Raw genomic sequence first — 26,529 nt, forward strand, 5'->3', positions numbered from 1 at the left:
ATAATTGAGATACTGACCTATTTGTGTCTTAAAAGGGTTCTGTATCGCTCCAATAGAATTTTTGCATAAAATTGAATATTTTGCAATAAGAATAATTATGATTGTTTCTGGGCAATTAAGTCCTTAATAAAGTTGAATGCTAATTTTGGCCATGTCAACTGATTGGAAAAAAATAATCCTGATTGTATTTTTTGCTGTTTCAATCTACCGTAGTTTCAACAAATAAACTGTTAACACAGAGATATGTCTCGCCTATCTGTTATTTTGATAATGCAAATGTTGAAATTAAAATAGCAATACTTTAACATGTAAGTTATGCAAATATTCAGTCAATGAACCATGACTGAAGGTACAGGGCTAAACAATCTCCATGGAAATGAGATGTGCCAATGCTAATACAGCTGAAAACCAAATACCATTGACTTTTCATAAGTCGTTCCCTTTAAACAAACCTAAACACAAACAGTAACTTGTAAACTAAGCAAAAGTTTAGTCAATAAAACCATGACTGAGGGGTAAAGACCAAATATTCTCCATGGAAATGAGATGTGCTAATGCTTATACAACTGCATACCAATTATCACTGACCTACCACTAACAGTTCCCCTTAAACTGACCTAATCACAAACTAATACATGAAAACTAAGCAAAAGTTTCAAAGTCAATAGACCATGAATGAGGGGGTGGGGCCAAAAATTCTCTATAGAAATGAGATATGCCAATGCTTATACAACTGCATACCAAATATCATTGACCTACCACTAGTGGTTCCCCATAAACTGACCTAATCACAAACTAATACATTTAAACTAAGCAAAGTTTCAAAGTCAATAGACCTTGACTGAGGGGGCGGGGCCAAATTATCTCCATTGTAATGAGATGTGCCAATGCTAATTCAACTGCATACCAAATATCATTGGCCTCCCACTAGTGGTTCCCCATAAACTGACCTAATCACTAACTAATACATGTAAACTGCGAGTACTCTCAGATCTGTACTTAGTGTCTTTTTGTTGTTTGGATGTACAACTACCCGGCCACGTCCATTGTATTTGTATTTTATCCATCTGATGAGTTAAGCCTCTTTCAACTGATTTTTATAATTCGTTCTTATATTGTACAGTTATACCACTGTCCCAGGTTAGGGGGTCGAGGGCTGGGATCCCACTAACATGTTTAACCCCGCCACATTCTGTATGTATGTGCCTGTCCCAAATCAGGAGCCTGTAATTCAGTGGTTGTCGTTTGTTTATATGTTACATATTTGTTATTCGTTCATTTTTTGTACATAAAATAGGCCGTTAGTTTTCTCGTTTGAATTGTTTTACATAAAAACTTTGAGAAAATAACAAGGATTTTACAAGATTTTCAAATATGGCTTTTTAAACTATATGTTATAAAATTATGAAAAGAAAAGTAGGGCTTAGTGGGCAAAATGTTTTAATGGCACTACATGGATAAAACCAGAGGATTCCGAATATGACAAAAATTCATAAACAAGAGGAGCGAACATCTGAAATGTCTGGCCTGCTTTAAAAATACTATTTATAATTTATTTTATGCTGATAGTTTTAGGTCATGTTCAGATAAACCAAGCCAGAAAGACACCTTACAATCATTACAAACATCCGGGGGGGGGGGGGGGGGAGTGTTACTTCCTATATTTTTTAGTGGTACGAGTGTGGATCGAGCAAAACAGGGTCGCTTTTTCATCGATGCCCTGTTGGTTAGAACAGGGTCCCTTTTCATGTCCTGCTGGTTAGAACAGGGTCGCTTTTCATGTCCTGCTGGTTAGATCAGGGTCCCTTTTCATGTCCTGCTGGTTAGAACAGGGTCGCTTTTCATGTCCTGCTGGTTAGAACAGGGTCACTTTTTCATGCCCTCCTGGTGAGAACAGGGTCTTACAGGGCCTTTTTTTAAACAAAGTATTTGACTAGACCAGGATCGCTTATTTAACTGTTTAAGATACAGTCTAGAACCCGGGTCTAGAACAGCATCTATTCTACATTTTCTTGAGCGTGTCTAGAACAGGGTATGTTTTTCAATATTTCTGTTTAGAACAGGGTATATTTTTCAATGTTTTCTGGTTAGAACAGGGTATGATTTGACAAGTGCTGTCGGTACAGTTATACCAGAAAGGATAGTCAGTAACCCCACCCGGGCAAACACCAAATATAGTTGACCTATTGCTTTATTAAATATAGTATACAAGAAACAGACCAATTAATATATATAATTAAATCATGAATACTAGACATCGATAAAAGAACCACGAAAATGAGGAAATCTGCCAGATATGTACACCTTACAATCATTCCATACATAATTTACACCGATGCATAGGAACTATTTTGTTTTAAATATGTACTACTTTCCACTTTCCAGTATGTTCATTTTTTTAATCGGGCCCGATTGGAATGCATCTTGCAATGTATTCCACTCAAACCGCTGCTAGGTGTTATCTTAAACTTGCAGTGCAAGTGAGGCAATTTGTGTTTGCTCTGTGTTGAAGTCCTCACTGTGACAGATAACGAAAAACAATTTAAGCTCTCTTCCTTAGACTTTCCCAGGTTAGGGGAGGGTTGAGCCCTTGTTAAACCCTGCCACATTCTTTTAAGTGCCTGTGACGGTCAGGAACCTGTAGTTCTATTGCTGTTGTTGGTTCATGTCTCATATTTGTTTTTCACAAATAGTTTTGTTATAAATTAGGTCGTTTGAATTGTTTCATATTTTTCATGTCAGGGCCTTTTAAAGCAGACTACACGGTCTGGGTTTTTCTCACTGCTGAAGGCTGTACTATTGCCTATAATGCTTACACCCAATTCATTTGAACTTTAGTTGATAGTTGTCTCATTGACAATCATACCATATCTCCTTATTTTCATATTAACCAGGAAAACTTAACATTCAGACAAAGAAAATGAAGTCAAGGTCAGATAAAACCTGCCAGACTGACATGTACACCTTACAATCATTCCATACACCAAATAAAGTTGAACTTCTGCTTACAGTATCTGGGAAGCAGATCAAAACATGTGACTTTCACCTTGATCAATGAGGTTGATGTCAGGTGAACCCTGTCTGAAGAACATATAGACATTGCCATGACCCATATCAAATCCTATTACTCATCATTGAGAAATTCAAATAAAAAAAATCTTTTTTTAAGCAGTTGCTGAACCATGAAAATAAAATCAAGGACAAGACATGTGACAGACGGAAACTTCCAAACATATGGCATCTGTCTGTATTAATGGTATGATTAAATCCTCCAAGCCTATCAATTTCTGAAATATAAAGCTTAATACAAATAGTTTCTGCCACCGCCAGATCCCAATGTCTTGCATTCTGAAGTTTTCGTGGCAGGTGAGACAAAAACATTTTATACAAACATCCTTAATAACAGAGAATAACCAGAAAAATTTGCATCACATATTATTTTAATACTGAATGGAATTCAAATGTTAAAAGTTAGAGTTAACAAAGACATTCAAAATCACAATATTGCAGAATTTAAGACACTGTTATACACAGTATAAATATATACCGAGATGATTGAGGTTTTATCTCAAAACATCTAAAATTGAAAGAATTCTTCTTCCATTTAAACATTCAAACTTGAAGGGCATTTAACAATTCAAAATATACCCACTTTTTACACCACCCTTAATGTTTATTATCTAGAACTCTGCAATTTTGTTTTCATATTATTTTTTTTTTTTTTTTTTTTACAGAGCTCTAGATAATAAAAATATTGGATGTCTAAGGTTAGAGGTATAAGCAAAGACATTGCAAATCTAAGACACTGTTAAGGTGAAATATACAGAGAAGATAGGTTTTGTCTCCAATATCTAATAATAAAAAAATTCTGCTTCCAATTAAACATATTAACTTCAAAGCCATTTTCAATACCCAAGAAAAATGTACAGCTTGAAAAAAACATTTTTTAAAATACACTAATGAAAGGATAAAACTTATCCAACACAAATCATTTACCAATAAATATCTCTTGTATTTAATTTCGTAAATATATTGGGGAGGGAGAGAATTCAAAATATAAAAAATATAACCACTTTTTACACCACCCTTAATGTTTATTATCTAGAACTCTATTTACAATTTTGTCATTTTTTTTTACAGAGCTCTAGATAATAAAAATATTGGATGTCTAAGGTTAGAGGTATAAGCAAAGACAATCAAAATAAGAATATTGCAAATTAATGACACTTTTAGAGTAATAAATGGAGAAGAATAGGTTTTGTCTCCAAATATCTAAAATCAAAACAATTGTACGTCCAATTAAACATTCTGACTTTAAAGTTTTAAATTTCATAAATACATTGGTGTAAAAAAGAAAATTTAAAATATGCCCACTTTTTACACCACCCTTAATGTTTATTATCTAGAACTGTTTAAAATTTGTTTTCATATTATTTTTTACATTTTTTTTTTTAAACAGAGCTCTAGATAATAAAAATATCAGATGTCTAAGGTTAGACACATCAACACAAGCCATGAGTTTGGTTGAAGACAAATTTATCAGTTGCAATAATTGTTCTTTATTTCTCCCCACTCATCATCATAAGTGTTCTCCCTCTCCCACTCTGACCATTCTACATCTTTCTCTCTCTCCCACTGACCATAAACAATTATGAAATTTCAGTCATATATTTTCATTGCCAAGAATATTTTGTCTCTGAAGTGTTCATTGTTCAACTATGCTGATGATCTGTTAAGCTTGTTATAAGTTCATCAATTGAGTCAGTTAGAGACCTAACCTCTGAGATGGTGATGAAGCAGCTGTTATGTTGATTATTGCTCTTGTTAATTTCAAAGTGTTGATAGTTTCGTCTACCCTTTACTCTATGAGTTAATCTTTCTCTTTCCTTATTCTATGTGGTCTGTTTTTACCCTTTACTCTATGAGTTAACTCTTTCTCTTTTCTTATTCTAGGTGGTCTGTTTTTCTTATGTATTATTACCTTTCAGATGTTTCCAAGTTCATCAGTTCAACTGTTCCTCCTCACTACAAACAACAATTTAATTAGTTAATTCAATTGGATAACAAAAATTTCAAAAGAATATAGGAACCAGCACTTGAATTTTGAACAAAAAGGTTTTACAGCAATAATGGAGAGCAGTTCAGTACTATTCTGAAAACTATGTCACTCACCATAGAAATATTTTCCCCGATTTAGGTCCCAAGCAGGCTTAGATTAAAAATTCTCAAAACAGCGTAGTTTTGTTCTAATTTCAGATATGAATACAAAAAAGTGAGGTATACGGACAAAAACTAAAAATAACCAAAATACATCGACAATTATTTCATTCTTTTGACGTCTAATAATCTTTTCATAAAATTTTCCTATTTGGTCTCTTTATTAAAAAATACAGTTGATACCTCCAGTTGGAGTCATGTTACCATTATTGCACATATAATGTTCAAGTTGACCATAGGGGGCATCTTGACATTGTTATTAAGTATAAACATTTCAGTTCATAGGTGAATACTCTACAGCAACTGTAATGATGAAGAACAACAATAAAAGTAGTTACTTTAATCAACTGGTTATTTCCAGTACATCATGTTCATAAGTTGACTGAGTGAAACAGTTTTTAAGCAGCTCTATCACATTGCCAACCGAGAAAGATATATTTGTAAACTTCCACATCATTTGGTCTCTGGTGGAGAGTTGTCTCATCGGCAATCAAACCACATCTTCTTTTTATTAGAACATTGTGACATCAGATGGACAGATATTTAATTCGTTAAGGAAGTAAGAGTACCAACCTTGTATGAGGTGAGATCCTGCTCCTATGTTTTACTCCCATCAAATAATTCTGCTGGTATGATACTTGTAGCACGATTTGTCGTACATCTGAAACACAGAAAATATGTCTTAGTATTTTGGATCATCTGCATGAACAATATTTATTTATACTTTAAATTATACCTTTAAGAATTTTACAGTATTCTGAAAACATTGAGAATACCCTTACAATATTAGAAACAACTTGAGCTTATTATTTGGTCCAATACATCTCACATTTACCCCAGTAGTACTTTTTTATCAATCCGATCAAATTTGCAAAACAGAATGACAGAATTACAAGAAACTACTAGGTATTTTGAAAATTGACTCTTTTTTGTTTTGAATATTATTATTAATCCGATCAAATTTGTAAAACAGATTGACACAATTTCAAGAAATTACTAGGTATTTTGAAAATATTTTGTTTTTGTTTTGAATATTAAAAGCATATGCTGGCTTCTATTGGAGTGCTGTTACTACTGCTGTACAATGGTTCCAATTCCATATTAATTCATATCAGGTGATTGTATGCATCACAATCAACCCACCAGATTCCTTAAGGTAAACACTTACCATTAATTTATCAGAAAATTCTTCATAAGTCTAATATCAATATTGTGATGGATCCTTGATATGAGATGTCCAGCATAAATTTTAAGAATTTCTCCTTTCAGGTTGAACATTGAAATCTGGAATATAAAAATAATTCATATTTATGAATTGGCAGTCACATACTTCACATGAAATAATCATTTAAATTAAAACTATTTAATTAAGATTTTTGTATGTTTTTTTTTTAAATTTTATAAGAAGATAATCAAACTAATTGATTTCATTTGGTCACTGCTATATAGATTTCTCCATTGTCAATCCTACCACATCATCTTAATGTCATAGCTAATATGACATTATTGTTAAATACATTTTTTTTCCTTTTCTATCAATATATCTATGGCTGTTATTACCCTCCATCAGTGTTATTCAATAAATGATTGTAAGAAGATTCTCATTTTGCAAAGAATTCTCTCAGTTGTATGCTTGGTACAGTTGTTACTTTTAAGCTTTTTTCAAGTGCTCACTTGTATTTTTCTTTCACAATTTGATAAATTATTTCCCCTTGTTAGCATTCAATTATTATTTTTTTACTTTGTAAAAAGTTCTGGCTGATTTTACAAATAACCAACAAATCAAAATAACATGCTGCCTTACAATAGATTCTAATGAAATATTAAGCTATTATTTTTATAGGCATTTTCAATGTTTTCAACTGAGGAAATATCAATGTCTTCATCTAAGGAAATGAATTGTCAAAAAGTATTTATTGGCAGTTTTGATATAACTTTTCTTTTTGATACTAAGTATCTATATCAAGTCATATAAATTTCATAATTCTTCATGTTCAACAATAAAAAAGAAAACCAGAAAAAATTACAAAACATTATCAAAAATATATTAGCCACGAAAAATTTACCTTCCATAAATTTAAATATTCAAGAAGCATCATAAATCAGGAACAAGAAAATCATAAAATAAATACACACTAACAGGTTTGGCCATTAAAATTCAAAATTTAAATTCTGTGCAAATAATACACTTTTTACAGACTTGAACTATATCAATACCTTGCGTTTTTCTTGAGAAAATGTCAGAATATGTAATGAACTGGAAATCTAATCAACTATGTGTTCTGGATAATTTCATTGCAAAAGGAAACTCTGTCTGTCTGTCTTCTGAACACTTCATTGCAACTTAGGAACATCTGTTTGTGCTATAGAACATCTGTCTTCACTATAGAACATTATGTAGGAACATGTCTGCACTATAAGACATTATGTAGGAACATGTCTTCACTATAGAACAATATGTAGGAATACGTCTTCACTATAAGACATTATGTAGGAACATGTCTTCACTATAGAACAATATGTAGGAATATGTCTTCACTATACAACAATATGTATGAATATGTCTTCACTATAGAACATTATGTAGGAACATGTCTTCACTATAGAACATTATGTAGGAACATGTCTTCACTATAGAACATTATGTAGGAACATGTCTTCACTATAGAACATTATGTAGGAACATGTCTTCACTATAGAACATTATGTAGGAACATGTCTTCACTATAGAACATTATGTAGGAACATGTCTTCACTATAGAACATTATGAAGGAACATGTCTTCACTTTAGAACATCTGTCTTCATTAATGTTATTATACAAGTCCATAATTTTATTTTAATAGCTATTTAACTTTTAGCTTGAGTGTGCCAGTTGTCTGACTGTACATAATCCACCAATCTCATAGAAAACCTTTTAGTATTTCTGTCTTTTGTCTCTTTAGATATCATTGAAAACTTTTGTTGGATCTTTCTTGATATAAAAAAGTCAGTTTCTACACAGAGCTATATTTTATTGTCCTCAATTGCCATGACAATCATTGAAGACTGAATATAGACTTCTCAAATAAACACAGTTCTAAAGTTTCACAATTTTCCAAGACTTCACAATACACATTTTTAAAAATTATACAGTGCACTATTCATAATAATAAACAAAATTTTAAATATGCCTACTTTTTACAACATCCTCAATGTTTATTATCTAGAACTCTGTTTACAAACGATTTTGTTTTCATATTTTTTGGTATTTTCTTTTTTTATTCATATTTTTTTACAGAGCTCTAAATAATAAAAATATCAGATTTTAAAGGTTAGGGGCAAAGTCATTCTAAAATCAGAATATTGCAAAATTTTAATGTTAGTTGATTTTCTCATTGTTGAAGTCCATACAGTAACATGCAACTTCATTTGGTCTCTGTAGGATAGTTGTCTCGCATCTCTTCATTTCATAACAAATCAATTTGTAGGTTCTATAAAGTGGGCCGATGAAGGTAAGGAAAATTTTGACTGTCAACTGAGAGGAGGATATGTTGGGCAGAAATTAAGCCTTGCAACAGGCCACCTACTGACCCCACAAAGAGTTGTGGCAAGGGTTCTTTAACATGCAGAGTGGCACTGTCCCTACACATAGGAACTATACTTTTTAAATTGCCATTCCAATTTTTGTTTGCTTTAAATATGATAACATAAGACGACTTTAAGGTGGGGGTCATAAAAAATATTACAATAATCCCACCTTTTACACCACCCTCAATGTTTATTATCTAGAACTCTGTTTACAAACAATTTTGTTTTCATATATTATTTTTTGGTATTTTCTTTTTTGATATTTTTTTGATATTTTTTTTTACAGAGCTCTAGATAATAAAAATATCAGATGTTAAAGGTTAGAGGTTTTAACAAAGTCATTCTAATTCAGAATATTGCAAAATTTTAATGTTAGTTGATTTTCTCATTGTTGAAGTCCATACAGTAACATGCAACTTCATTTGGTCTCTGTAGGATAGTTGTCTCGCATCTCTTCATTTCATAACAAATCAATTTGTAGGTTCTATAAAGTGGGCCGATGACGAAGGTAAGGTAAATTTTTACTGCCAACTGAGAGGAGGATATGTTGGGACAGAAATTAAGCCTTGCAACAGGCCACCTACTGACCCCTCAAAGACTTGTGGCAAGGGTTCTTTAACGTGCAGAGTGGCACTGTCCCTACACATAGGAACTATACTTTTTAAATTGCCATTCCAATTTTTGTTTGTTTTAAACATGATAACTTTAGAAGACTTTAAAACGGGGGTCATAAAAAATATTACAATAATCCCACCTTTTACACCACCCTCAATGTTTATTATCTAGAACTCTGTTTACAAACAATTTTGTTTTCATATTATTTTTTGGTATTTTCATTTTTTATATATTTTTTTTCAACAGAGCTCTAGATAATAAAAATATCAGATGTTAAAGGTTAGAGGTATTAATAAAGTCATTCTAATTCAGAATATTGCAAAATTTTAATGTTAGTTGATTTTCTCATTGTTGAAGTCCATACAGTAACATGCAACTTCATTTGGTCTCTGTAGGATAGTTGTCTCAAATCTCTTCTTTTCATAACAATTCAATTTGTAGGTTCTATAAAGTGGGCCGATGATGAAGGTAAGGTAATTTTGACTGCCAACTGAGAGGAGGATATGTGATATCTTGAAAAGACTTTAAGGTGGGGGGTCATAAAAAATATTACAATAATCCCACCTTTTACACCACCCTCAATGTTTATTATCTAGAACTCTGTTTACCAACAATTTTGTTTTCATATTATTTTTTGGTATTTTCATTTTTTATATATTTTTTTAATATTTTTTTTACAGAGCTCTAGATAATAAAAATATCGGATATTAAAAGTTAGAGGTATTAACAAAGTCATTCTAATTTAGAATATTGCAAAATTTTAATGTTGGTTGATTTTCTCATTGTTGAAGTCCATACAGTAACATGCAATTTCATTTGGTCTCTGTAGGATAGTTGTCTCGCATCTTTTCATTTCATAACAAATCAATGTGTAGGTTCTATAAAGTGGGCCTATGACGAAGGTAAGGGAAATTTTGACTGCCAACTGAGAGGAGGATATGTTGGACAGAAATTAAGCCTTGCAACAGGCCACCTACTGACCAGGCCTCAAAGACTTGTGGCAAGGGTTCTTTAACGTGCAGAGTGGCACTGTCCCTACACATAGAAACTATATACTTTTTAAATTGCCATTCCAATTTTTGTTTGTTTTAAAAATGATAACTTTAGAAGACTTTAAGGCGGGGGTCATAAAAAATATTACAATAATCCCACCTTTTACACCACCCTCAATGTTTATTATCTAGAACTCTGTTTACAAACGATTTTGTTTTCATATATTTTTTTTTGGTATTTTCATTTTTTATATTTTTTTTGATATTTTTTTTTACAGAGCTCTAGATAATAAAAATATCAGATGTTAAAGGTTAGAGGTATTAACAAAGTCATTCTAATTCAGAATATTGCAAAATTTTAATGTTAGTTGATTTTCTCATTGTTGAAGTCCATACAGTAACATGCAACTTCATTTGGTCTCTGTAGGATAGTTGTCTCGCATCTCTTCATTTCATAACAAATCAATTTGTAGGTTCTATAAAGTGGTCCGATGATGAATTTAAGGGAAATTTTGACTGCCAACTGAGAGGAGGATATGTTGGACAGAAATTAAGCCTTGCAACAGGCCACCTACTGACCAGGCCTCAGACTTGTAGCAAGGGTTCTTTAACGTGCAGAGTGGCACTGTCCCTACACATAGGAACTATACTTTTTAAATTGACATTCCAATTTTTGTTTGTTTTAAACATGATAACTTTAGAAGACTTTAAAGCGGGGGTCATAAAAAATATTACAATAATCCCATCTTTTACACCACCCTCAATGTTTATTATCTAGAACTCTGTTTACCAACAATTTTGTTTTCATATAGTTTTTGGGTATTTTCATTTTATATATTTTTTTTTTATATTTTTTTACAGAGCTCTAGATAATAAAAATATCGGATATTAAAGGTTAGAGGTATTATCAAAGTCATTCTAATTCAGAATATTGCAAAATTTTAATATTGGTTGATTTTCTTATTGTTGAAGTCCATACAGTAACATGCAACTTCATTTGGTCTCTGTAGGATAGTTGTCTTGCATCTTTTCATTTCATAACAAATCAATTTGTAGGTTCTATAAAGTGGGCCTATGATGAAGGTAAGGGAAATTTTGACTGCCAACTGAGAGGAGGATATGTTGGGACAGAAATTAAGCCTTGCAACAGGCCACCTACTGACCCCTCAAAGACTTGTGGCAAGGGTTCTTTAACGTGCAGAGTGGCACTGTCCCTACATAGGAACTATATACTTTTTAAATTGCCATTCCAATTTTTGTTTTTTTAAAAAATGATAACTTTAGAAGACTTTAAGGCGGGGGTCATAAAAAATATTACAATAATCCCACCTTTTACACCACCCTCAATGTTTATTATCTAGAACTCTGTTTACAAACAATTTTGTTATCATATTATTTTTTGGTATTTTCATTTTTTATATTTTTTTCTGTATATTTTTTTACAGAGCTCTAGATAATAAAACTATCGGATGTTAAAGGTTAGAGGTATTAACAAAGTCATTCTAATTCAGAATATTGCAAAATTTTAATGTTGGATGATTTTCTCATTGTTGAAATCCATACAGTAACCTATTTTACAGCAACATCATTTGGTCTCTGTAGGATAGTAATGTCTCACATCTCTTCATTTCATAACAAATCAATTTGTAGGTTCTATAAAGTGGGCCTATGATGAAGGTAAGGGAAATTTTGACTGCCCACTGAGAGGAGGATATGTTGGACAGAAATTAAGCCTTGCCACAGGCCACCTACTGACCAGGCCTCAAAGACTTGTGGCAAGGGTTCTTTAACGTGCAGAGTGGCACTGTCCCTACACATAGAAACTATATACTTTTTAAATTGCCATTCCAATTTTTGTTTGTTTTAAAAATGATAACTTTAGAAGACTTTAAGGCGGGGATCATAAAAAATATTACAATAATCCCACCTTTTACACCACCCTCAATGTTTATTATCTAGAACTCTGTTTACAAACGATTTTGTTTTCATATATTATTTTTTGGTATTTTCATTTTTTATATTTTTTTTGATATTTTTTTTTTACAGAGCTCTAGATAATAAAAATATCAGATGTTAAAGGTTAGAGGTATTAACAAAGTCATTCAAATTCAGAATATTGCAAAATTTTAATGTTAGTATATTTTCTCATTGTTGAAGTCCATACAGTAACATGCAATTTCATTTGGTCTCTGTAGGATAGTTGTCTCGCATCTTTTCATTTCATAACAAATCAATGTGTAGGTTCTATAAAGTGGGCCTATGACGAAGGTAAGGGAAATTTTGACTGCCAACTGAGAGGAGGATATGTTGGGACAGAAATTAAGCCTTGCAACAGGCCACCTACTGACCCCTCAAAGACTTGTGGCAAGGGTTCTTTAACGTGCAGAGTGGCACTGTCCCTACACATAGGAACTATACTTTTTAAATTGCCATTCCAATTTTTGTTTGTTTTAAACATGATAACTTTAGAAGACTTTAAAGCGGGGGTCATAAAAAATATTACAATAATCCCACCTTTTACACCACCCTCAATGTTTATTATCTAGAACTCTGTTTACCAACAATTTTGTTTTCATATAGTTTTTGGGTATTTTCATTTTATATATTTTTTTTTTATATTTTTTTACAGAGCTCTAGATAATAAAAATATCGGATATTAAAGGTTAGAGGTATTATCAAAGTCATTCTAATTCAGAATATTGCAAAATTTTAATATTGGTTGATTTTCTTATTGTTGAAGTCCATACAGTAACATGCAACTTCATTTGGTCTCTGTAGGATAGTTGTCTTGCATCTTTTCATTTCATAACAAATCAATTTGTAGGTTCTATAAAGTGGGCCTATAATGAAGGTAAGGGAAATTTTGACTGCCAACTGAGAGGAGGATATGTTGGGACAGAAATTAAGCCTTGCAACAGGCCACCTACTGACCCCTCAAAGACTTGTGGCAAGGGTTCTTTAACGTGCAGAGTGGCACTGTCCCTACATAGGAACTATATACTTTTTAAATTGCCATTCCAATTTTTGTTTTTTTTAAAAATGATAACTTTAGAAGACTTTAAGGCGGGGGTCATAAAAAATATTACAATAATCCCACCTTTTACACCACCCTCAATGTTTATTATCTAGAACTCTGTTTACAAACAATTTTGTTTTCATATTATTTTTTGGTATTTTCATTTTTGATATTTTTTTTGTATATATTTTTTGTTATTTTCATTTTTTATATTTTTTTGTATATTTTTTTACAGAGCTCAATATAATAAAACTATCGGATGTTAAAGGTTAGAGGTATTAACAAAGTCATTCTAATTCAGAATCTTGTAAAATTTTAATGTGGGATGATTTTCTCATTGTTGAAGTCCATACAGTAACCTATTTTACATCAACATCATTTGGTCTCTGTAGGATAGTAATGTCTCGCATCTCTTCATTTCATAACAAATCAATTTGTAGGTTCTATAAAGTGGGCCTATGATGAAGGTAAGGGAAATTTTGACTACCAACTGAGAGGAGGATATGTTGGACAGAAATTAAGCCTTGCAACAGGCCACCTACTGACCCCTCAAAGACTTGTGGCAAGGGTTCTTTAACGTGCAGAGTGGCACTGTCCCTACACATAGGAACTATATACTTTTTAAATTGCCATTCCAATTTTTGTTTGTTTTAAAAATGAAAACTTTAGAAGACTTTAAGGCGGGGGTCATAAAAAATATTACAATAATCCCACCTTTTACACCACCCTCAATGTTTATTATCTAGAACTCTGTTTACAAACAGTTTTGTTATCATATTATTTTTTGGTATTTTCATTTTTTATAATTTTTTTTGTATATTTTTTTACAGAGCTCTAGATAATAAAACTATCGGATGTTAAAGGTTAGAGGTATTAACAAAGTCATTCTAATTCAGAATATTGCAAAATTTTAATGTTGGTTGATTTTCTCATTGTTGAAGTCCATACAGTAACCTATTTTACATCAACATCATTTGGTCTCTGTAGGATAGTAATGTCTCACATCTCTTCATTTCATAACAAATCAATTTGTAGGTTCTATAAAGTGGGCCTATGATGAAGGTAGGGGAAATTTTGACTGCCAACAGAGAGGAGGATATGTTGGACAGAAATTAAGCCTTGCAACAGGCCACCTACTGACCAGGCCTCAAAGACTTGTGGCAAGGGTTCTTTAACGTGCAGAGTGGCACTGTCCCTACACATAGAAACTATATACTTTTTAAATTGCCATTCCAATTTTTGTTTGTTTTAAAAATGATAACTTTAGAAGACTTTAAGGCGGGGGTCATAAAAAATATTACAATAATCCCACCTTTTACACCACCCTCAATGTTAATTATCTAGAACTCTGTTTACAAACAATTTTGTTTTCATATATTATTTTTTGGTATTTTCTTTTTTTATATTTTTTTTTATATTTTTTTTTACAGAGCTCTAGATAATAAAAATATCGGATGTTAAAGGTTAGAGGTATTAACAAAGTCATTCTTATTCAGAATATTGCAAAATTTTAATGTTAGTTGATTTTCTCATTGTTGAAGTCCATACAGTAACATGCAACTTCATTTGGTCTCTGTAGGATAGTTGTCTCGCATCTCTTCATTTCATAACAAATCAATTTGTAGGTTCTATAAAGTGGGCCTATGATGAAGGTAAGGGAAATTTTGACTGCTAACTGAGAGGAGGATATGTTGGACAGAAATTAAGCCTTGCAACAGGCCACCTACTGACCCCTCAAAGACTTGTGGCAAGGGTTCTTTAACGTGCAGAGTGGCACTGTCCCTACATAGGAACTATATACTTTTTAAATTGCCATTCCAATTTTTGTTTGTTTTGAAAATAATAACTTTAGAAGACTTTAAGGCGGGGGTCATAAAAATTATTACAATAATCCCACCTTTTACACCACCCTCAATGTTTATTATCTAGAACTCTGTTTACAAACGATTTTGTTTTCATATATTATTTTTTGGTATTTTCTTTTTTTATATTTTTTTTGATATTTTTTTTTACAGAGCTCTAGATAATAAAAATATCAGATGTTAGAGGTTAGAGGTATTAACAAAGTCATTCTAATTCAGAATATTGCAAAATTTTAATGTTGGATGATTTTCTCATTGTTGAAGTCCATACAGTAACCTATTTTACATCAACATCATTTGGTCTCTGTAGGATAGTTGTCTCGCATCTCTTCATTTCATAACAAATCAATTTGTAGGTTCTATAAAGTGAACCTATGATGAAGGTAAGGGAAATTTTGACCGCCAACTGAGAGGAGGATATGTTGGACAGAAATTAAGCCTTGCCACAGGCCACCTACTGACCAGGCCTCAAAGACTTGTGGCAAGGGTTCTTTAACGTGCAGAGTGGCACTGTCCCTACACATAGAAACTATATACTTTTTAAATTGCCATTCCAATTTTTGTTTGTTTTAAAAATGACAACTTTGTAGAAGACTTTAAGGCGGGGGTCATAAAAAATATTACAATAATCCCACCTTTTACACCACCCTCAATGTTTATTATCTAGAACTCTGTTTACAAACGATTTTGTTTTCATATATTATTTTTTGGTATTTTCATTTTTTATATTTTTTTTGATATTTTTTTTTACAGAGCTCTAGATAATAAAAATATCAGATGTTAAAGGTTAGAGGTATTAACAAAGTCATTCTAATTCAGAATATTTCAAAATTTTAATGTTAGTTGATTTTATGCAACTTCATTTGGTCTCTGTAGGATAGTTGTCTCGCATCTCTTCATTTCATAACAAATCAATTTGTAGGTTCTATAAAGTGGGCCTATGATGAAGGTAAGGGAAATTTTGACCGCCAACTGAGAGGAGGATATGTTGGACAGAAATTAAGCCTTGCAACAGGCCACCTACTGACCAGGCCTCAAAGACTTGTGGCAAGGGTTCTTTAACGTGCAGAGTGGCACTGTCCCTACACATAGGAACTATATACTTTTTAAATTGCCATTCCAATTTTTGTTTGTTTTAAAAATGATAACTTTAGAAGACTTTAAGGCGGGGGTCATAAAAAATATTACAATAATCCCACCTTTTACACCACCCTCAATGTTTATTATCTAGAACTCTGTTTACAAACGATTTTGTTTTCATATATTATTTTTTGGTATTTTCATTTTTTATATTTTTTTGTATATTTTTTTACAGAGCTCTAGATAATAAAAATATCAGATGTTAAAGGTTAGAGGTATTAACAAAGTCATTCTTATTCAGAATATTGCAAAATTTTAATGTTGGATGATTTTCTCATTGTTGAAGTCCATACAGTAACCTATTTTACATCAACATCATTTGGTCTCTGTAGGATAGTTGTCTCACATCTCTTCATTTCATAACAAATCAATTTGTAGGTTCTATAAAGTGGGCCTATGATGAAGGTAAGGGAAATTTTGACTGCCAACTGAGAGGAGGATATGTTGGACAGAAATTAAGCCTTGCAACAGGCCACCTACTGACCCCTCAAAGACTTGTGGCAAGGGTTCTTTAACGTGCAGAGTGGCACTGTCCCTACACATAGGAACTATATACTTTTTAAATTGCCATTCCAATTTTTGTTTGTTTTAAAAATGATAACTTTAGAAGACTTCAAGGCGGGGGTCATAAAAAATATTACAATAATCCCACCTTTTACACCACCCTCAATGTTTAATATCTAGAACTCTGTTTACAAACAGTTTTGTTATCATATTATTTTTTGGTATTTTCATTTTTTATATTTTTTTTTGTATATTTTTTTACAGAGCTTTAGATAATAAAACTATTGGATGTTAAAGGTTAGAGGTATTAACAAATCATTCTAATTCAGAATATTGCAAAATTTTAATGTTGGATGATTTTCTCATTGTTGAAGTCCATACAGTAACCTATTTTACATCAACATCATTTGGTCTCTGTATGTAGGATAGTAATGTCTCACATCTCTTCATTTCATAACAAATCAATTTGTAGGTTCAATAAAGTGGGCCTATGATGAAGGTAAAGGAAATTTTGACTGCCAACTGAGAAGAGGATATGTTGGACAGAAATTAAGCCTTGCAACAGGCCACCTACTGACCCCTCAAAGACTTGTGGCAAGGTTCTTTAACGTGCAGAGTGGCACTGTCCCTACACATAGAAACTATATACTTTTTAAATTGCCATTCCAATTTTTGTTTGTTTTAAAAATGATAACTTTAGAAGACTTTAAGGCGGGGGTCATAAAAAATATTACAATAATCCCACCTTTTACACCACCCTCAATGTTTATTATCTAGAACTCTGTTTACAAACAATTTTGTTTTCATATTATTTTTTGGTATTTTCATTTTTATATTTTTTTTGTATATATTTTTTTGTATTTTCATTTTTTATATTTTTTTTTATATTTTTTTACAGAGCTCTAGATAATAACAATATCGGATGATAAAGGTAAGAGGTATTAACAAAGTCATTCTAATTCAGAATATTGCAAAATTTTAATGTTGGTTGATTTTCTCATTATTGAAGTCCATACAGTAACCTATTTTACATCAACATCATTTGGTCTCTGTATGTAGGATAGTAATGCCTCCCATCTCTTCATTTCATAACAAATCAATTTGTAGGTTCTATAAAGTGGGCCGATGATGAAGGTAAGGGAAATTTTGACTGCCAACTGAGAGGAGGATATGTTGGACAGAAATTAAGCCTTGCAACAGGCAACCTACTGACCCCTCAAAGACTTGTGGCAAGGGTTTTTTAATGTGCAGAGTGGCACCGTCCCTACACATAGAAACTATACTTCTTAAATTGCCATTCCAATTTTTGTTTGTTTTAAACATGATAACTTAAGAAGATTTTAATTGATTGTTTTTGATGGTTGGTTGCTTAACGTCCAGTGGCAAATATTTCATACATATTCAGGACGAGAACAAGTTAACAATAAATACAATAGGTAGGTTCTGTAATAGGGGCTTCCTGGATTAAGGTCGGAGAAATTTAGACTCAACGGACGCCCCACTTTAGCAAGGGTTTTACTGCCGGTCGGAGGAAGACCAATGGTGACCATACTTCTATTCCCAAGTCACCCTTGGGGGTTAGAAGACTAAGGCGGGGGTCATAAAAAATGTTACAATAATCCCACCTTTTACACCACCCTCAATGTTTATTATCTAGAACTCTGTTTACAAACAATTTTGCTTTCATATTATTTTTTGGTATTTTCTTTTTTTATATTTTTTTACAGAGCTCTAGATAATAAAAATATCAGACGTTAAAGGTTAGAGGCAAATGCATTCTAATTCAGAATATTGCAAAATTTTAATGTTAGTGGATTTTCTCATTGTTGAAGTTCATACAGTAAAGTGCAACTTCATTTGGTCTCTGTAGGATAGTTGTCTCGCATCTCTTCATTTCATAACAAATCAATTTGTAGGTTCTATAAAGTGGGCCTATGATGAAGGTAAGGGAAATTTTGACCGCCAACTGAGAGGAGGATATGTTGGACAGAAATTAAGCCTTGCAACAGGCCACCTACTGACCAGGCCTCAAAGACTTGTGGCAAGGGTTCTTTAACGTGCAGAGTGGCACTGTCCCTACACATAGGAACTATATACTTTTTAAATTGCCATTCCAATTTTTGTTTGTTTTAAAAATGATAACTTTAGAAGACTTTAAGGTGGGGGTCATAAAAAATATTACAATAATCCCACCTTTTACACCACCCTCAATGTTTATTATCTAGAACTCTGTTTACAAACAGTTTTGTCATCATATTATTTTTTGGTATTTTCATTTTTTATATTTTTTTTTGTATATTTTTTTACAGAGCTCTAGATAATAAAACTATCGGATGTTAAAGGTTAGAGGTATTAACAAAGTCATTCTAATTCAGAATATTGCAAAATTTTAATGTTGGATGATTTTCTCATTGTTGAAGTCCATACAGTAACCTATTTTACATCAACATCATTTGGTCTCTGTAGGATAGTTGTCTCACATCTCTTCATTTCATAACAAATCAATTTGTAGGTTCTATAAAGTGGGCCTATGATGAAGGTAAGGGAAATTTTCACCGCCAACTGAGAGGAGGATATGTTGGACAGAAATTAAGCCTTGCAACAGGCCACCTACTGACCAGGCCTCAGACTTGTGGCAAGGGTTCTTTAACGTGCAGAGTGGCACTGTCCCTACACATAGAAACTATATACTTTTTAAATTGCCATTCCAATTTTGGTTTGTTTTAAAAATGATAACTTTAGAAGACTTTAAGGCGGGGGTCATAAAAAATATTACAATAATCCCACCTTTTACACCACCCTCAATGTTTATTATCTAGAACTCTGTTTACAAACGATTTTGTTTTCATATATTATTTTTTGGTATTTTCATTTTTTATATTTTTTTGTATATTTTTTTACAGAGCTCTAGATAATAAAAATATCAGATGTTAAAGGTTAGAGGTATTAACAAAGTCATTCTTATTCAGAATATTGCAAAATTTTAATGTTGGATGATTTTCTCATTGTTGAAGTCCATACAGTAACCTATTTTACATCAACATCATTTGGTCTCTGTAGGATAGTTGTCTCACATCTCTTCATTTCATAACAAATCAATTTGTAGGTTCTATAAAGTGGGCCTATGATGAAGGTAAGGGAAATTTTGACTGCCAACTGAGAGGAGGATATGTTGGACAGAAATTAAGCCTTGCAACAGGCCACCTACTGACCCCTCAAAGACTTGTGGCAAGGGTTCTTTAACGTGCAGAGTGGCACTGTCCCTACACATAGGAACTATATACTTTTTAAATTGCCATTCCAATTTTTGTTTGTTTTAAAAATGATAACTTTAGAAGACTTCAAGGCGGGGGTCATAAAAAATATTACAATAATCCCACCTTTTACACCACCCTCAATGTTTAATATCTAGAACTCTGTTTACAAACAGTTTTGTTATCATATTATTTTTTGGTATTTTCATTTTTTATATTTTTTTTTGTATATTTTTTTACAGAGCTTTAGATAATAAAACTATTGGATGTTAAAGGTTAGAGGTATTAACAAATCATTCTAATTCAGAATATTGCAAAATTTTAATGTTGGATGATTTTCTCATTGTTGAAGTCCATACAGTAACCTATTTTACATCAACATCATTTGGTCTCTGTATGTAGGATAGTAATGTCTCACATCTCTTCATTTCATAACAAATCAATTTGTAGGTTCAATAAAGTGGGCCTATGATGAAGGTAAAGGAAATTTTGACTGCCAACTGAGAAGAGGATATGTTGGACAGAAATTAAGCCTTGCAACAGGCCACCTACTGACCCCTCAAAGACTTGTGGCAAGGTTCTTTAACGTGCAGAGTGGCACTGTCCCTACACATAGAAACTATATACTTTTTAAATTGCCATTCCAATTTTTGTTTGTTTTAAAAATGATAACTTTAGAAGACTTTAAGGCGGGGGTCATAAAAAATATTACAATAATCCCACCTTTTACACCACCCTCAATGTTTATTATCTAGAACTCTGTTTACAAACAATTTTGTTTTCATATTATTTTTTGGTATTTTCATTTTTTATATTTTTTTTGTATATATTTTTTTGTATTTTCATTTTTTATATTTTTTTTTATATTTTTTTACAGAGCTCTAGATAATAACAATATCGGATGATAAAGGTAAGAGGTATTAACAAAGTCATTCTAATTCAGAATATTGCAAAATTTTAATGTTGGTTGATTTTCTCATTATTGAAGTCCATACAGTAACCTATTTTACATCAACATCATTTGGTCTCTGTATGTAGGATAGTAATGCCTCCCATCTCTTCATTTCATAACAAATCAATTTGTAGGTTCTATAAAGTGGGCCGATGATGAAGGTAAGGGAAATTTTGACTGCCAACTGAGAGGAGGATATGTTGGACAGAAATTAAGCCTTGCAACAGGCAACCTACTGACCCCTCAAAGACTTGTGGCAAGGGTTTTTTAATGTGCAGAGTGGCACCGTCCCTACACATAGAAACTATACTTTTTAAATTGCCATTCCAATTTTTGTTTGTTTTAAACATGATAACTTTAGAAGATTTTAATTGATTGTTTTTGATGGTTGGTTGCTTAACGTCCAGTGGCAAATATTTCATACATATTCAGGACGAGAACAAGTTAACAATAAATACAATAGGTAGGTTCTGTAATAGGGGCTTCCTGGATTAAGGTCGGAGAAATTTAGACTCAACGGACGCCCCACTTTAGCAAGGGTTTTACTGCCGGTCGGAGGAAGACCAATGGTGACCATACTTCTATTCCCCAGTCACCCTTGGGGGTTAGAAGACTAAGGCGGGGGTCATAAAAAATGTTACAATAATCCCACCTTTTACACCACCCTCAATGTTTATTATCTAGAACTCTGTTTACAAACAATTTTGCTTTCATATTATTTTTTGGTATTTTCTTTTTTTATATTTTTTTACAGAGCTCTAGATAATAAAAATATCAGACGTTAAAGGTTAGAGGCAAATGCATTCTAATTCAGAATATTGCAAAATTTTAATGTTAGTGGATTTTCTCATTGTTGAAGTTCATACAGTAAAGTGCAACTTCATTTGGTCTCTGTAGGATAGTTGTCTCGCATCTCTTCATTTCATAACAAATCAATTTGTAGGTTCTATAAAGTGGGCCGATGATGAAGGTAGGGGAAATTTTGACTGCCAACTGAGAGGAGGATATGTTGGGCAGAAATTAAGCCTTGCAACAGGCCACCTACTGACCCCTCAAAGACTTGTGGCAAGGGTTCTTTCACATGCAGAGTGGCACTGTCCCTACACATAGACACTATACCGTAGTGCATAGTTCTGAATCTCGGTCAAGGTTTTACTATATTTTTGGTTTAAAGTTCTTAAATGATTGTATTGGGTTCTTGACTTTCCAATACTTTAGCCTCAAATATCACTGTCTGGAGAGATTTTGTTGAAATAATTTCAAAATGATTTCTCAAACGTTTTCTGATCATTTTTGGTTAAAAAATATTCATATTTCCTTAAATAACAGTTTTGTTGACTGAGTGCTCACATCAATAGATATAAACAATTCACCAAAGTTTCATGCAATTTGATGAAAGTGTTTTTGAATTAATGTCGACGATGGACGGACAGACAGACAGACGGATGGACAGACGGTCAATGGTATACCATAATATGTCCCGTAAACGGGCGTATAAAAAGTCAAAAAGAAACAATGAACAATGCCTTGATTCCCCAAAAAAGTAAAACATTTGTATAAATTTTAGACTAGACACCATCAAATTAAATCTTGAGAATATGGCCTCTGAAGTCTGCACACATAAATATAAAAAAAAAAGTCTGCAGATGATCATATCACATGATGTACACATAAATACAGACAAAAACATGCAATGGTATAGTACCATTTGAAATAGTCGGTTTGATTTCATGTCAAGGATTAAAAATTTCTTAAGGGGTTTTGTGGAACCTTAAATGTATTGCCTGCTATAGCTGCTGTCAGTGTAATATAGAATTTAAGAATAGAGAGAGTCTATTTATCAGTAAAATACAGAAATTAAAAAAAGATCAAACTTTTGTCTTAGATGCTGTTTAATTTCTAAATAATTTACAAACTTATATTTGTATCTATCATACACCATTATAAGGATTTAATATTTGAATAATTTTTATTTCTAGAATTTTGGTTAATCATGAATAAATCATACAAAGAAATGAACATGCACAACAAGGTCATGGTTTTCTCCAACTGTTAATGATGTCTTTACACTAAATCCATTGGTTTGGATGTGTACTGATTGATATTTTAGTCTTAGATGCATAATTTTTTTATTAGTTTTTATTGTCTTTGAACTAACTGTCAGCAACTACTTAAAGCTTGTACTCTTTATCAGATCTGTACACGGTAGTGTTTTTTTGTTGTTGCGAGAATGTATAAGTACCCTTCTCCTTCCGGTCAGTTTTGTGTATTAATAATGTTAGATGTATTTCTGCTTTGTATCAATCTGATGAGTTATTAGCCATCTTCCAACTGATTTTAATAGTTTGTTATGTTGTACTGTTACACAACTGTCTCAGGTAAGGGGAGGGAGGGTACTGGAACCTTCAAACTAGTTTAACCCCAAACCCCTTGTTCTGTATATGGCTGTCCCACGTCAGGAGCCTGCAAATCAGCAATTGTCATTTGTTCATGCTATATATCATGTTTGTTTTTCGTTCATTATTTTGCTTTCTCGTTTTTATTGTTTTATAGCTGTAATTTCAGGGCCTTTCATAGCCGACTATGCTCATTGTTGAAAAATTTCACATTTACAAAGGTAAAAGTGACGACAACCAAATTTAAACTTGATCTACGTTTTGTAGTAAATTAATCGTTGTGTACACATTTTATAACATAAGGTCCAGTCAAGCTAAAGTTAGGAGAATGGAGACCAATTTTGGAATGAATGTACAGCGGGTGAATAAATAATATTTAAAATAATCCCACTTTTTTGTGGAGAGTTGTCTCATTGGCAATCATACCACATGTTCTTGTAATTATGTTTACAACTTTTATCATTAAGAACCCTTGGTTCAGTGATATCCTTTAAAAACAGCAAACATTTTATTAAGGAAAAATGTCCTACAGCACATGCAAAGAGTGGAATAATCAACATGGTGATACAAAATCCATATATACAAGTATACCTGGATCCATGCTACATAGTAATAGAAGGTTCACAATCAGAAAAAAGAAGTCTCCTTTGTTGTAATTTTTTATAGTTCCCAACTGACCTCACCAACAACCCCCAGGCTAAGGTCAAGATATGAGCCAGTTCCTGTATCGGATGCTCCTTATAACTAGCTATGTAGGAATTACAGAAGGATCGAATCAATAATGTCAACAAACTTTGAAAAAAGAAATGCCGAAAATTGGGAAATGTGAAGTAAAAGTACAATGCAAGTTCCTCTGTCTTCCCCAAGAAGCCCCTGAATCAAGTCTACTTCATATGTAAAAATGAAAGATAGGGTGGATATCTAAAACCAGCAGCATACTTGTCCCAATGGCAATCATACCACATCTGATGTTTATATGTAAATGTGATTTGAATATGAAATATTAGGTCATTGCTCCATTGTTAAAGACCCTGTATCAATCTCTGTCATTTGGTCTTGATGAAGAGTTTGTCTATTGGCAATCATATCACATCTCCATATTTGTATTCTAGAACAGCATTTTATTGTTGAAGACAGTATGTTAACCTAATTATTATGTGTCTTGGCCATATATTGTTGTTGGTAAGTAAATGCTGTCTCATTGACGTTAATTATCCCACATATCCTTTTATACATATGCTGAGTCATTTTTAGAACAATTACTAGATAAGATAAAGACTCCTTAAGAAAAAGATCTAGTTTTTCTTCAAAGCCAACTTGTCTTTGCTCTTTCTCTTTAGGTTTTTTTGGGTAGTGAAGGAATATAGCAATACCAGTTTTGAAGTCTCTACCTTTGACTCAGCTGGGGCGGGGAATAAAGGATTATTGAGACTGCTACAGGGGGATGACCAAGACTAGAAGAGGAGCATACTGTGAACCAACTCATTTTTTGGACAATTTATTTAATAGACTTCAAAGAAAAGAAGTAATTAAGCCGAATATAAATCACGAGAATTTCAAAATAGAATTGTCTGTTGTATGAAATAACCCGGAAAATTAGATAATCACGAAACATATCCATGTGAAATATGCTAAAAATGGCTATATGGTCGTTAAGTCTTTTCGTTTGAATTGTTTTACATTTGTGATTTCTGGGCCTTTTATAGCTGACTATGTGGTTTAGGCTTAGCTCATCGTTGAGGGCCGTACAGTTATCTATAGCTGTTAATTTCTGTGTCATTTAGTCTCTTGTGGAGAGTTGTCTCATTGGCAATCATACCACATCTTCTTTTTTTATATATACATGCAAGCAGAAAAAATCCTATGTGAAATATGAGAGAAATGGCGATACGCGAAAAAAAATATCAGCTGCAAATTATGATAGAAATGTCTATATGGTCGTTACTTTTTTCGTTTGAATTGTTTTACATATGTGATTTCTGGGCATTTTAAAACTGACTATGTGGTTGGGGCTTTGCTCATCGTTTAGGGCCGTACATTTACCTACAATGTATAGCTGTTAATAACTGTGTCATTTAGTCTCTTGTGGAGAGTTGTCTCATTGGCAATCATACCACATCTTCTTTTTTATACATACATGTAAGCAGAAAAAATCCTATGTGAAATATGAGAGAAATGGCGATACGCGAAAAAAAAATATCAGCTGCAAATTATGATAGAAATGTCTATATGGTCGTCAGTTTTTTCGTTTGAATTGTTTTACATATGTGATTTCTGGGCATTTTAAAACTGACTATGTGGTTGGGGCTTTGCTCATCGTTGAGGGCCGTACAGTTACCTTCAATGTATAGCTGTTAATTTCTGTGTCATTTAGTCTCTTGTGGAGAGTTGTCTCATTGGCAATCATACCACATCTTCTTTTTTATATATACGTGGAAAAATTCCTATGTGAAATATGATAGAAATGGCGATACGCGAAAAAAAATATCAGCTGCGAAATATGCAAGAAATGTTGCTACGCAAAAAAAATATCAGCTGCGAAATATAATAGGCGCAACACAAATAAAATGTCCATAAAATAAGTTGGTTTACAGTAGTTGGTTCCTATAGAAATGTCAACTGTGTTACAAAAATAGGACATTAAATTGGTGATAAACTGAGTTTAAAAGAAAGGTGGTCATTAACTGTTCCCCATTAAATTGAAATTTGAATATTATAATAATGGTCAATCGAAATGCAAAGAACAAATGAATTTTACATTTCATCACCCCAAAGAGATTCCTTATTTAATTGTCCCATTCTGAATTATAGGTATTAGGTACATATTTATCAGTAGTTAAATCATGTTAGACTAAATTTATGGCACTTTTTCTTTATTTGAAAGTTATTTACTAATGACAGTTAGTCTCAGCCCAATAAATTCTATTGTGCACACATACTTAATAAATACAAAGCAACCATATCCCTCCATCTTGTTAGTACCCCAAACCCTTATTAGAATGTCATACATCA

The 26,529-nt window shown here is 32.5% G+C and overlaps 2 long non-coding RNA genes across 34 annotated transcripts; one reads left to right on the forward strand and one right to left on the reverse strand.

The window, feature by feature from the left end:
* Positions 1-4,233: 4,233 nt before the first annotated feature.
* LOC127712716 (uncharacterized) lies at positions 4,234-21,468 on the reverse strand. Of its 12 annotated transcripts, XR_007987255.1 has the most exons (7): positions 18,930-19,260; positions 15,907-16,887; positions 13,948-14,721; positions 7,435-8,781; positions 6,386-6,501; positions 5,791-5,878; positions 4,234-5,025 (listed from the first exon to the last, which is right to left on the reverse strand). It is a non-coding gene; the product is annotated as an uncharacterized LOC127712716 (long non-coding RNA). The 12 variants fall into 12 exon arrangements; XR_007987257.1 differs by lacking the exons at positions 4,234-5,025; positions 5,791-5,878; positions 6,386-6,501; positions 7,435-8,781 and adding exons at positions 20,535-20,717; positions 21,354-21,468 and having other exon boundaries at positions 13,884-14,721; positions 18,930-19,348; XR_007987265.1 differs by lacking the exons at positions 4,234-5,025; positions 5,791-5,878; positions 6,386-6,501; positions 7,435-8,781 and adding an exon at positions 9,311-9,366.
* On the forward strand, positions 8,590-22,731 carry LOC127712717 (uncharacterized). 22 transcript variants are annotated; one of them, XR_007987287.1, is made up of 11 exons: positions 9,642-9,687; positions 10,122-10,866; positions 12,044-12,070; positions 12,662-13,055; positions 14,273-14,444; positions 15,628-15,654; positions 16,817-16,917; positions 17,515-17,846; positions 19,258-19,556; positions 20,747-21,203; positions 22,019-22,731. It is a non-coding gene; the product is annotated as an uncharacterized LOC127712717 (long non-coding RNA). The 22 variants fall into 22 exon arrangements; XR_007987281.1 differs by lacking the exon at positions 15,628-15,654 and having other exon boundaries at positions 16,790-16,917; XR_007987270.1 differs by lacking the exons at positions 9,642-9,687; positions 12,044-12,070; positions 12,662-13,055; positions 14,273-14,444; positions 15,628-15,654 and adding exons at positions 8,590-8,686; positions 11,450-11,871; positions 15,458-15,627 and having other exon boundaries at positions 10,277-10,866; positions 16,790-16,917.
* The last annotated feature ends 3,798 nt before the right edge of the window (positions 22,732-26,529 follow it).

This window comes from Mytilus californianus, unplaced genomic scaffold, assembly GCF_021869535.1.
Source record: "Mytilus californianus isolate M0D057914Y unplaced genomic scaffold, xbMytCali1.0.p SCAF_8, whole genome shotgun sequence".
In the NCBI taxonomy this organism is placed as follows: Eukaryota; Metazoa; Mollusca; class Bivalvia; order Mytilida; family Mytilidae; genus Mytilus; species Mytilus californianus.